Below are 13,051 nucleotides of genomic sequence, written 5' to 3' on the forward strand. Positions count from 1 at the left end.
AATAAACAAAAACTTAAAACAAAGAAAAACCCTGCAGTTATCTATGCTCAGAGCACTGTTTCTTAACCAGCTTTGGTTACTTTTTATTTGTTGCCTTCTGTGTGCTCAGAGGAAACACTGTTTCCTTTGGTTGTTTTCTTATTCCTGGAATGAGGTCAAGAATGAGGATCCTTGTTGGCGGTCTTGGGAGAGTCTGGATTTGATTAGTGGTGACAGAGGACCTTTGGAAGTGTTTAGCAGAGGGTTGGCTTTCTGGTTGTAGCTTTGAGAGGAGGTGAGGTTGCTTTTAGAGGGGCCATGGTCAGGAGGTGAACTGAGTAACTGGGAAAGCCTGGAGTCAGACTGGGTCTGACTTCACAGTTGTACGTATGGGGCAGTTGGTGAGTACGCCTTTTTGCAGGTCTGACTTCACAGTTGTACGTATGGGGCAGTTGGTGAGTACGCCTTTTTGCAGGCTTCTGATGTGCCAGGCTGTTGCTGATCAAGGAGACACCTGAGGTACCCAATGAGCTTAGCATCTGCAGAGCCAAGTGCTCTGAATGCTGGGAGGCATGCATTCTGCCTGAGGTTACCCACACTTAATCTGCACTCCAGTAGATTGGCTGTCCCCATAGATAGAGGTGGCACTGAATGTCTATCATAGCCTGCAATGGTTATCACCGGTTCTGCAAGAAGGAACCTTCTTGATGGTGTGTGGAGATAAAAGGGGCTGGGAAAATTAGGATGATGTTAGTATACTTGATAGTCACAAAATGGAAGGTTTTTCTTTTTGTAGCCAGCGTAAGAAAACATTTTAGTAACAAGTGTTGCCTTGTGTCTGTGCCTTGGCTACCTTCATTCTTGGGTGTTTTCTGTCTCCTAGTGTCATCAATATGATAATTGATGTAGCCATTAGGCACAGGAAAGGGGATGCTTGTGAAGGTTTCCTGGGTTTGGCTATGCTCTAAGAATAGGAGTTCTATAAGCCCTGGAAGAAGAGAGATCAGGCCAGAAACGAGAGTGGAGCTGTGGCAGAAGTTGGAGCTCAGATATTGGGTGTAGTAGAACCCAACGGTAGAGCAGCACAGATATCCAGAAGAGCACCAGATCCACAGAGCCGTTTCACCGGTGAATGAAAAGGTAGCGAGAGGGATGATGTGGTGGCCCTTGTTTTTCCTTTAAATAATATCCTTCCTACATTACCTGTCAGGAAGTCTATAAGTACTCTATCCTATCTTGCAACAACTCATAGGTTAGGGGTTTTCATCCTTCATTCATTTTGCTGGTTAGGGGCTCAGGACTCAGTGTGTTTGGGTGACTTACGTAAAGTCACACAATGGCAGAAACAGTACTTGAGCTCAGATTTGTCTGACTGCGAAGCCTGACAGTTCTATGCCTCATACATACCACATTGCCTCCTCATCCCATCAGTCTGCGTGACATCCATGAGAAACAAATCTTTTCCTTGCACAAGAGCAGAGTGCTAGTAAGAACTGGAGGTGTCATCTTTTTCTACAAAATGGGGTCGAAAATTCTTGCTTCAGGTTCTGCCAGGGCTCAGGGAAGAGGGAGCCTCAGCACCAGGGCATGCCAGTGTTTTTTCTACAGGGCTGCTGCTGAGAGCGTGGATGGTTCCGTTTGTCTGTCCTCTCTGCCCCGCGAGACTCAGCTTTCGTTCTGAGATACCATCCTGAGGAAGACAGAGGGAATGTATTGATCATATGGATGGTGGGTGTTTCTGGTTTGTAACAGGACTTTCTTGGCATATGTCAATGGCGTGGTTCCTGGTAAAGATTTAGCCTCTCCAGTGACTTCATTATAGGGAGAGAACGCTGGTTCTGTGCTGTCCACACACCCTTAATATTTCTTGCTGTATTTTAGGAGGTGGGATGTTACACTCAAACCCTAGCAATAAAAACAAGGATACAAAACCAGCTGAGCGGCAGCGGAGCTTGATGATGATGAAACAGAGTCAGATGGTCGAGATTTGGTCTCCAGCTTTGCCACATCTTGTGTTCTGTCTACTTTTGCCTCAGTTTCCCCACTGAAGAGTGGGCAAAGGATGGTAGGGAAGGTGAAATCAATTAGTATTTCTAAAGTGTGTAGGAAACTGCTTGTCATATATTGAATACCATGTCTGTGTGAAACAGCAAAGTTTCCTGGACAGGCACTGTGTCTACTACAGAGGTGTGTGTGTGTGTGTGTGTGTGTGTGTGTGCCTGTGTGTGTGTGTGTGTGTGCGTGTGTGAGACTCATCTGTATCCAGTACCTAAGTTATTCAGCCCTAAACCTTGCATGCTGGAGTATTGAAGGAAAGGTTTTTGTCCAAGGATGGTGACTCTGGTCAGTAAAATTAGCTTGCCAGTCATCTTATTTTTGTCTCCTCTTGGTGATTTGCCTCTAGGAAGTACTCATTTCAGCTTCACACCTATCTTTTCTAGCTCCCAAGCTGCTGCAGTGTGTCATGCATAGAATAAAGTAGAATGAAAGCAAATGGTGAGTTTAGGTGGACCATTCACGGATGCCAGATGAGAGCATTGGATCTCCTGGAGCTGGACTTACAGGCAGCTGTGAGCTGCCGTGTGGGGTGCTGGGAACTGAAACAGTATTTTGCTAGAGCACTGAGAACTCTTGAGTCTAATGTGCAGTGTTCTATGGGGTGTATTTATGATAAGGAAACACTTCTGTATTTTCATAATGGGGAACTCCTTTTGCATTTTCACATTTCACATGAGCTTTACAGTGAGCTTATACAACATGACGAGTTGCAATTGGAGGTTTAGAATGGTCTTCTTGTGAGGACAGTTGATACTCACTGAGAAGTAAGGTCTGATATCTGTGCGAACAGTAGTTCCTCTGACTAGTCTGTGACAGAATGATTTACTGCCCCTCTATTTCCCCAAAGAGACTGACAACATTTGTGATTTTTTTAAAGAAAAAGGAATGAAAATTATGTCTCTAATGTTAACATCAAGCTATATCGAGGCTTGATTCTTAATATAGCCTAAGATTCATACTTAAAGTATAGTTGATTGAGTGAAGAAACCTGGTGAAAATCACTGAATTTCTCAATGAAATGACAATGTAGCTCATCTGTTTATTCTTCTACTAATCCATCTATCTATGTACTTCATCGTATTTTAAAAAATGTGCACTGTGCCAGGTACCATGCTGAGCCCTGATTCGTCCATCTTAAATCAGAATGACATATGGCAGTGGAGAATTCAAAATGTGGATACCTCAAATTGACATGTGCTGTCAATTTAAACTTCTCATCGGATTTCAAAGGCCCTAGTACAAGAGAAGATATAAAATATCTTTTAAATAAATTTTATTGTCTCGGTTATTTTAAAAATGGTATTTGGGTATGTTATTAAATGAAATACGCTATTGAAATTAATCAGTGTAGCTTTTCAAAAAACCTGACTGCCAGGAAGTACACAATGGTATTTGTGGCACTCGCTGTTTCTTGAATACAAGGCTAGTCTAGAAGTCTGGTAAGAGATGCAAAGTCTGTGTGGGACCCCGGTCTCTGAGCTTGGTCTGTCTCTCCTCTTTCCTTATCTTTTCACACGGGTCTACCTCCTTTCTTTTGCCCTGACCCATTTCAGTCTGACAAGAGGCATTCCACCCCGCTGGGTGAAGGCAACTCCAGTACTTTGTAGCATAGCTCTTCCTGGCCTCTGTGGTACTGTAACCTTCACAAGTCTAGCACTCTTGACATCACTTACCTCTCTGGCCTTTCTTTAACATCTCCTTACTGGCTTCTGTCTCTCCCACATGCCACAGATGTAGGAATTATAGAACTTTGTCTTGGGTTGTCTTTGCATCTTTGTGTTCCTGTCATGGTGCTTGAGGGTTCCTGGTTTGGAACTCCTGTGCTGTAGGCCATGTATGTAACTGCCTCTTGGACATTCCACTTGGAAATCTTTAAAGAGACCCAGCACTCTGCATGTCATTGTCACACCGGAAGGCAACTCACCGTCTATCTGCTGAGTCACCCAAGCCTGAAAACTGGAGCTGCCGGATGCTGATTCCCCTTTGCTGTCTTCAGGTTGTGTTTGTGTCAGCTGTGGTAGCGGCCTCTCCACGCCCTTTCCTCTGGTCTCTCAGGCCCCTCCTGAGCCTGCACCCTCTCTGATTCAGCATTCTCGGCTGGCCTTCTTCTTTTCCCATTCCTACCCTTTTTGATTGTGTTCTCTATTCCTCTAAAGTGGAACTATAGACCCAGAAACATGCTCATGCTTGTATCACATTTTCAGATTCTCCAATTTCTTCACCGTGGTCCAATTTCTTCACCCAGGATGAAATCCCAAATCTTTTGTATCTGTTAAAGGGGAGAGATGGCAGGAGACAGCTGTGTGTTCAGGCATTCTACCTGGGTTCTCTGTCACCTCTATGACTACTTTCCTTCTCTGAAACACTGCTCCCATGACTGCCCACTCAATCCAGGGCCTTGTGCCTTTGAGGACTTCACTCTCACACCACCTTTGACATTGCTTATCTCTACATTTAGGCTTTTTGTTGAACTTGGCTGTCTTTCCTTGAGAGAAAAGGTCATTTTTATTTTTGTTTTTTTCTTTTCACTTCTGTATCCTGAGGTACAAAATAGGTGTCCATTAGGTATTTTCTGAACAAGTTAAGTGCTCAAAAATAAAGGTGAGAGGTGTGGTGTTGTAGAATCAACAGGAATTCTAGCCAAGTAACTGTGTGATTGTGGAGAGTCCTGGGAGAGGGAATTCTTGAGCTTGGCCTTTGTGGTGCCAGGTGAAAGGGCGCCTGGTCTCCTGTGCTGTGTTCTGTTGGATACAAAGATACTGCAGAGGGCTGTTCTCTTCGTAGTAAGCTAAGGCTGGTCACCGTAGGGGTCTACTTGGGCAAATGCCCGCTCTTTGCCTGTGAGCTGGGTTATACAACTCAGGAGAGCTTTCTCAGCACACAGCTGGCATAGCAGGCGGGCTCCTCGTCCTTGCTGTGAGCTGCCTCGGAGGAAGGAAAGCTGGAATGGCTGCTTGCATTTGTCCTTAGTTCTCCCGTGGAGCAGCGCTTTTGGATAGCAGAGAGGTGACCTCAGCAGCCAGAGACAGGAAACAGCAAAGTGAGTCATCCTAGTCCCTAATGAGGTGCATGAGGGACCCCTTCCTGAGAGTGAGGGTCAGGTGAGGTCGTGCTTTGCCTGGGGTGAGTTTGCCTTGGGGCTCCGGTTGGCACTGAAGCAGAGCTGAGCTAATTTTACCCACAGGAGCTGACTGTGCTGAAAGGCAGGGCTTCTAACATTGGCCTTATCATCTTGCTATGCCCAGAGGTATATCTCTGGTATGTCTGGACTGCTCTCTCCCTTTCCACTTAGATACATTTTTCTACTAAATGTGCTTTTGGGGAAGTCAAATGGGAAACACTTTGGATTTTTGGTAGGATGCTAAGGAGATGGGCCTGGATCCTGCCTCTTTACCTTGTACAACAGCCGCTTGGCTTTGGATAAGGCTCACAATTGAATGAGTCTCAGATTGCTCCCACATTTACACACTTGGTGACGCTAGTAAGTGATGGCCTTATACAGTACTGCTCTACCTTCTCCCTGTATTGCTTCTGTGAGGAAGATATCGTTTCTGTCCCTGTTCTACATATAAGGAAACATATGCACAAGAAGGTCAGGCAAGTCCTGACGAAGCTGGGAATGGAACCTAAGCCAGAGATTCCAGGGTGAACACCCCTAGCACTGGAGCGCGCAGTCTCCAAGTGATTGGAGTTTTTGCGTAGTTTGTAGCCATGACTTAGGGTTTTTTGACCTTCGTGTCTGAGGCCTTGGGTTCCGTGCTGAGTAGGAGAGCAGGAAGCGGGGAGCAGTGCTGTATTGGAGATGCAATCACTCTAGGAGATGGGAGGGGCTGGACAGCCAACATTCATCAAGATGGCTGTATTTTAGTGTCTGAGGTTGCAGGTGTTGGCGGAAGTGCTGAGATCATTCTCTCAGTTCATCTCCACAATCCCTTCAGCAGTTAGCCTTTCTAATCCTGTGCACCCATCTTACAGGTGAGAAAACGGAGGCCCAGACGAGCCATGTTGCTCAGTATACTTGCTAGGCAGATGTAGAATTGATCAGGGCTGCTTGGTCTTTTTATCTCTGTTACATCCATGAACTCTACTGTGTTCCAGAGTTTCAGTAACAGAACCTGTACCTCATTTCTGACCCCATGTAGGAGCCAGTCTCCATATAAGCTGCTATTGTCAGCAAAGGAAGGCAGCTCTGAATGGACAGAACGGAGACCAGGTGGAGCTAAGAGAACAAGCAGGGCTTTGTTCCTGTGGATTCTTGCTGTGCAACAAATTATCTGCAAACTTAGGACATACAACAGTCGTGTGGGTGCATGCGTTTTCCGGGTCAAGAATTTGGGCAGGATGAAGAAGGAGGAGGCTGGTATCTACCTGGCTAGAGACTTTATTCTACAAGGCTGGCGGCCTTCGAGGTTGGGCGCTAGAGCCATGAAATGGTGACAAGCCACAGGTCAGGGTTGCTGTATGTGTTTCTCCATGTTAGAATATCTTCACAGCGTGAGCTTAGTTTAAAGGAGTTGAAAGGAAAGATGGGGGTTAAAGGAAAGCAGGAACGGGACAGGGATGTGAGGAGGGAGGAATGAAGGGCGGGAAGGGGTGAGGTGAACACTGACCACCCGTGCTGGAAAGCCAGTAGTTGTTAATCAGAAGCTGTGACACTCCACTCCATGGGTTGGAGCAGTGTCAAACTCATCCAGGTTTCAGGGGCGAGGATTTCAAGTCCAGCTGCCGTAGCAAAGCTCTGTAAGAGCTGGACTTACAGCTAGGGTGATCATTCAGGGCACACTGTAGGAGTCTCCTTTTAGCCAAGAGGGGGAGAAAGGAACAAATGTTTCTCAAGTCCTATGTGTGGGGCTGTGTGTGGCTATAGGGTCCAGGGGAGCACCAAGCAAGCCTGTGAGGTGCAAATCTTGAAAACAGTCCAAGCCGGGAACTTTTAGGAAAAGGTCAATAATTATGCCATAAGAATGGTTTTCTGTGTGTGTGTGTGTGTGTGTGTGTGTGGTGTGAGACGTGCTTACACTGACCATAAGCTTGTTTGTGTAATTGTGATTAGATCATTGTACCTGGCTCAGTACAATAAAGTGAGGCCTTCTTTCCCGTGTACAGGAAGTATCTTAGGACATAGTGTGGGACACATGAGAAACAGAGAAACAGATGGTTCAACCAGGTAGCCAGTTCTGTCTCCCTCCCCCTTCTTTTATCTATTAGAAATAACATGGGGAGAAGCATTCTGTATAGTTTAAGTCGGAAGGAATTAACTCAGAGCAAGAGATGCTAACAAAATTGTTGGAAAGTTGCGGACAGTGGAGTCAGAAGGTGCCATCCAGAGCTGTTGCGTTTCCAAACTGATTATATAGTCATGACCTAGGGACAGTGAAAGTGGGATTAGGAAGCCACTGTTGAGGTGTCTGAAACTTGGCTGCCCTGCCGTCCCTGTGGCTGGTGACTGGCTATGACATTGTCAATGCAGGGATTGTTTGAGTCTCTATTACATACTGAGCAGCAGGGAGATTTGATTTCACCCCCCTCTCACTATCTCACACAAGCACATCTTGGTGATGGAGCATCGTTTCTGAGCTTTGCGAGACCGAGGGAGATACTAAGTTCAGCAGAATGTTCTGTAGGGCTGTGAGGTAACTTAGGGCAGGAAAACAGACCCTCAGCCAATTGAGATAATATATGTGCCCCTAACACATTCATTTAAAATTCCCAGGAGTTATTATCCGGAAATACTTAATGTTTATAATTCATCTCAATATCGTAGTAATATAATTAAGTATAATATCTACTATTTAAGTTTATTTATATAAATTAGTATGCTTAATATCCCAAAAGAGCAGGCTATTTACCTACCTTCAGTTTTTTAATTGCATCTTCCTTAGTTTTGACAAGAGTAGTTTATTTGTGATGATCCAATTCATTTTAATCTCTTCCTAGGCTCTGTGCCCTAGCACAGCTTTTTTTTTTCTTTCTTTCTTCAGGCTTTTAATAAACACTTACTATTAACCTGACCATGAGCCTCACTTGGCAATATGGAGAGAAATGAAGCCTGGATTCTTCCTTTGGGAGCCCATATTGGGAAGGAGAATAAATCAAATGCATAGTAAGAATAGTACGAGGAAGATCATGATTGATGTTCTACATGGGAGGTTGGCAAATCCAGGGAATCGGATCATTCTAAAAGGCTGGGAATGAGGGCGTTTTACAGACTAGTGATTCAGAGCTGGAGGCTGTGCCATCTCTGTGAGGGAATTTGAAAATGCACAGGAGTGTTCTGTTGTCTTAGTCTCCGGAGGGCAGGTCACTATTGGTTTTTAGAGGTGCTAGATGTCCTTTAATACAGGAGACACAGTGGATACATAACTTACGTTCTCCAAATGGCAGTTCCACTCCTGCTGAGAACTGCTGATGTTCTTGGAGGGGTGTGTGGATGTGGGTGTTGGGTTGGAGGCTTTAGGGGATGGAGGACCCAACATAAGCCAAGACTTCGCTCTAAAGAAGTGTCTTGGGTGGTAGTGGGGTCTGTTTACCATGGGACCAGAAGATTGAGGATAGTTTCTGGAGACACTTGGGCCCTGTTGCCTTGAGGGACCACATCATGTAACATTGGAGCAGGATCTTGGAGAGCACAGATCTACCCTTCACTTACCATGTGCCTAATGTAAACATCAGCAGGGTTTTTTTTTTTTTTTTTTTTTTTTTTTCCATGAATGAGTGCACCAGACAAGTGGTTTCCAGAACTTGGCTTAGGTGACAATTTTTGCCAGGTCTAGGGTCCTGTATTCCTGGGAGAGCCAGGCAGCCAGCATTATCTCTGTATAGAATAAACAGGGGCCATGCTGGCCCACCATGCTATTATTGTCTCCACAGCTAAGCAAGAATGTGGTGGCCAGGTGTCAGCAGCAGTAGCTTCTAACCAGAGAAGCCGATCTCCCAAGAGTCCTCCAGGAAAGAGTATTGTTTCCTCTTCTTGCTTTTGGACCATCTAGGTTGTGAAGCATGCCAGGTGCGCACTGTGCCCTCCATGTTGATGCTCTTGCATCTAGCGTTGATAATTAGTTCTTAGGCAAACCAGCAGTTTGCTGAAAGTGTGCATGTAACTGTCAACTGTGGCTGCATTTGTTTTGGGGGAGTGACTTGTGGGTCAGTGTGATGATGGTTGTGCTGCATGGTGTTCCCTCATGGTTTTCTGACATTCTGGCTGGGTCTTCCATGGCCCTGAAGGTTGGGCAGGTAATCTCAGGGATGGACTGAACACACACACACACACACACACACACACACACACGCGCGCGCGCGCGCGCCTGGATTTATTTCTGACATCCTTCAGAGTGATGTGGTAAGGGCATGCGGATGTGTAGGGTGACTTGATAAATCTCATTTTATGGGTAAAGAAACTGTGTTTCAAGGAATCTTGCCTAGGGTCCTGGGTGAGCTGGCCTTGGACCTTCACTACCCCCTTAATTGCACCCTGCTATGGGGGAGGGAGTTCAGTGCATATTCTGTAGAGCCAAGATGTGGCATGTGATTTCTTGCTCAGATACTTATTTATTAGAAGACATGTAAGGTGGGCAACATGGCTGTCATCAGAATTCTAAAATTCTAATGCCCCCAGTTTCTCAGATCTGAAGACAAACTTTAAGCTGTTCAGAGGAGAATTTGGGACTTGAAGAGTGTTAATCAACCAAAAACAACAACAAAACAAAAACAAAACAATAAAAAACAAACAAAACAAAACCCAACCAACCAAAAAACAAAACACGTCTTTGAGAATTTTACACATGTGCGTGTGATGAAATAGCACATACACTCTAGTCCCTTTTTACGTCCTCCATCTTCTCTATCTCCCCTCATACCACCCTCTGATAATCCATTAAGTCCAATTACTGAGATATGTAGCTGGGTGTGAGGCCACCCACTGGAGCACTGGAAACCTCCCAAGTGGTCGCACCCTTCAGCTCTTACATTCTTCTGTCTCTCTTGCTGGTTCTTTGCTGCTGCCAGGCTGTTTGTTTGGGTTGAGCATGTCTACGAGTTTACAAGGGCATGAGGTTATGTGCTTTTTACTTACGGACCAAGGCACAGCTAATTGATAATCACATTGTAGCCTATCTTGTAGCATTCTATTAACTAAATTATTAAGCTAATTCGTTGTCATAAGGGCCATTTGAGGTGGATATTTCTCTTTTACATGTGAGAAAACTGAGGTTTAGAGAAGTGAAAGAAATCTGGATTCTTTTAAAATGTGATTTTATTTGAAATAGAATCACATTACTCCCCATCCTCTTTTCCCCCTCCAGTTCCTCCTGGTTACTTCTCTCAAACCCCTCTCATGTCCCCCTCTCAAGTTTATAGTCTCTTATGTTTTGTTTACTATTGTTACACATGTTCACACACACACACACACACACACACACACACACACAACCAGGATTTTAACCCAGCTTTTCTAACTTGGGAATTCTTCATCCTGAACTATGTCATATCCATATTATACATGCCTGTCACACAGGTAGAAATACAGAGCTGTTAAAAAAGAGGTACCTCTCAGACTCCGGAAGTTACTGACATCAGAGCTGGAGGGACCTTGAAGAACTCAGAGTGCCGATGGTTTTTAAGCCTTGGAAGCGGAAGCTGCAGTGTGGTCTTGGAATTGGGGTGCCAGCAAAGTGAGAAATGGAGCAGGAGGGAGGCTTGAAGCCTGCTGGTAGCTCTGATTTCCCTCACTTTAAAAACTAAACATCTCGCAGTATTCACTTAAAGGAAAACACTGTGCTGAGAGATGAAAGGTTGAAAATCACTGTGGTAGCCTAACAACTCTTTATGAGGGCTACATGACAAAGTGGTTTAGCACAGCTACTAGCTGTGACGTTCCCAGGGCAGAGACACCCAGCTCTGCATGTCCTTGACTCCCTGACACTCAGCTGAAAGCATTTTTCTGAACTCACATTTCCATCTTGGTGGGATGTGGCTGTTTTCCTTTTTCAAGGAAGTATTTGATCTGCCTCGCTCCCTCTGAGGCCCTAGGAACAGCAGCTGGACGATCAGGGTCACTCAGTCCTGTGTGGCTGCAGAGCCCTCCAGCTGCCCTGAGTGCAGCAACCTGGAACTCTGTCTTCCCCTTTGACCTTGGCCATCTTGCTTTGACTGGTTTAATTTTCTGTCTAGGAAAAAGAGAACTGTTATGGCCCATATTATATTACCTTCCTGACCCAGGCTTCTAAGGCAGTGCCTGTTTAAACACACAGACATCAAGTGCTCGCTGTGTGAAAGGCACCCAGCCACGGGACTGTGATTGTCAAGTGCTTTTGGAGACAGTTATGCTATATGTGACTGAATTCATGTTAGTTATAGGGAGCATATTTCATCGCATAGAAGTGACATGGTTAGAGAGTCATCAGTGGGGGAGAAGAGGGACAGAGTCCTTCTGGAATTGCCAGGGGTCTTGTTTGTACTGTGAATGTGTTGGTTGGCATCTTTAGTTTGCCATCTCTGTGATTTCAATGTGATTTATCTTTACCATTCATATCCTCTCTGACCTGGGAAGAGAGTGCCTAGCTCCTAGGGTTACTAATGCTATTAGATAATACACAACACACAAATCTTCGTATGTGGAAAACCGCAGCACAGTTGCAGGCATATAGCAAATCTGTATCACATCATAGTCAGTACTGATAGTATTTCTCAGTGAGGAATCTTAGCAGTTGTGCGATTGGGGCTTTGCTTCTCTATAACCAAACAAGCAAAGCCAACCCCCACTCTTCTAGCTCAGAACAGCTGGATTTCATCGTCGCCCTGAGCTGCCTCTGTTTAAAGCCACCTGTCTGGTACCCCTCACCAGTGAGTGAGTGGCCTGTATGTCCTACACTGACTCTAGTTGACTGCTGTTTCCTAACATATCATCTCGCTGCCTACATTGGAATCTTTCTTTTTGTCACAGTTTCCTCTGCACCTTCATGACTGTTGTCTGCAGTTACTATGTTACTACCTGACTGCAAGCTGCTGGGAAGGAATCAAAGAACCCTAGCCTGCCCTCCATGCTGCCTTCTTTCTAGCAGGGGAAGACCGGTGACATAGTGTTAGCCAGGAAATGAGTAGCATCGAGCTGTTTCCTCACCAGTGTAGGGATAAATTTCCAGGGAGTGTATGGTCCCTCCATAAACAGCATTGAATACTTGATTCGTTGCAGGATCTGAAGAGAACCTTGGCAGCTAGAGTGTTGGAAGAGGCTTGAAAAGAGGGCAGCTCAGGGTCTGCGCCCTAAGAGCCGCTTGGGACGCTTCTTAAGGCTGGTCTCCATCAAGAAGGCTGGTACGTACAGGGACCCAATGTGTTGGCTCTCCCTGATGCTGGCTGCGTGCCAGACTCAGGAGGAGGCTTTGTGAGGTGGGCCGGAGGGGTTAACTGGTTGGAGATCCTTACTCTTCTGGTATCTGCAACTTGAACTATCTAGTGCCCTTGATTAATTCATGCGTGGACGCTTCCCCAGTGCTCTTTCGTAAATAGCTCCTTACTGTACGTTTATTTCCCCATGGGCTGATTTCAGTGAGACTGGAGCCTGTGTTTCTAACAACCACTCCAAGGAAAACATCAAAGGCCACATTTCCGGAACCGAGACTCTCAGGGGTCTTCTAGGCGTCCATCTCTTTTAGCTCCTCTTTCCCCAGCATTTGCTTTTAGCTGAACAGGGCGATTTTGTCTTGAGCTGCCCTGCAGACACGTGTGACTTGGAATTTGAGACCCTGACAGCTGCTGCTGAGCTTTGAGCTGCAAGTGTGAGGAGCATATAACCCAGCCTGTAGAACACGAGATCAGCCTCCCTTAATTTCCCAGGGCCTCGCGTTTCTTTGTCTTATGAATGACCTCACTGCTTTGTGTGTTTGTAGTGGAATGCACAGTCATTTACAAGTAATCACACAATAATCCCTCGCACTCTTAGACCGCCTTGCTCTTCTCCAGAGGGCTTTCCTTCTCATTATCTCACTTGATCCTTGTAACTGTGCCGAGCCACACT

The 13,051-nt window shown here is 45.5% G+C and overlaps 1 protein-coding gene across 4 annotated transcripts in view; it reads left to right on the forward strand.

Annotated features, from left to right (window-relative positions):
• Lpp (LIM domain containing preferred translocation partner in lipoma) overlaps window positions 1–13,051 on the forward strand; it is a 589,358-nt gene that overhangs the window by 32,705 nt on the left and 543,602 nt on the right. For 3 of the 4 annotated variants that reach the window (XM_060370146.1, XM_060370150.1, XM_060370147.1), the window contains exon 2: window positions 12,227–12,348. The exons of the other annotated variant lie outside the window; for it this stretch is intronic. The gene's annotated coding sequence lies outside the window, so the exon portion shown is untranslated. The remainder of the gene's footprint in view (window positions 1–12,226; window positions 12,349–13,051) is intronic. 4 annotated transcript variants of the gene reach the window in all.

This window comes from Meriones unguiculatus, chromosome 17, assembly GCF_030254825.1.
Source record: "Meriones unguiculatus strain TT.TT164.6M chromosome 17, Bangor_MerUng_6.1, whole genome shotgun sequence".
Classification (NCBI taxonomy): Eukaryota; Metazoa; Chordata; class Mammalia; order Rodentia; family Muridae; genus Meriones; species Meriones unguiculatus.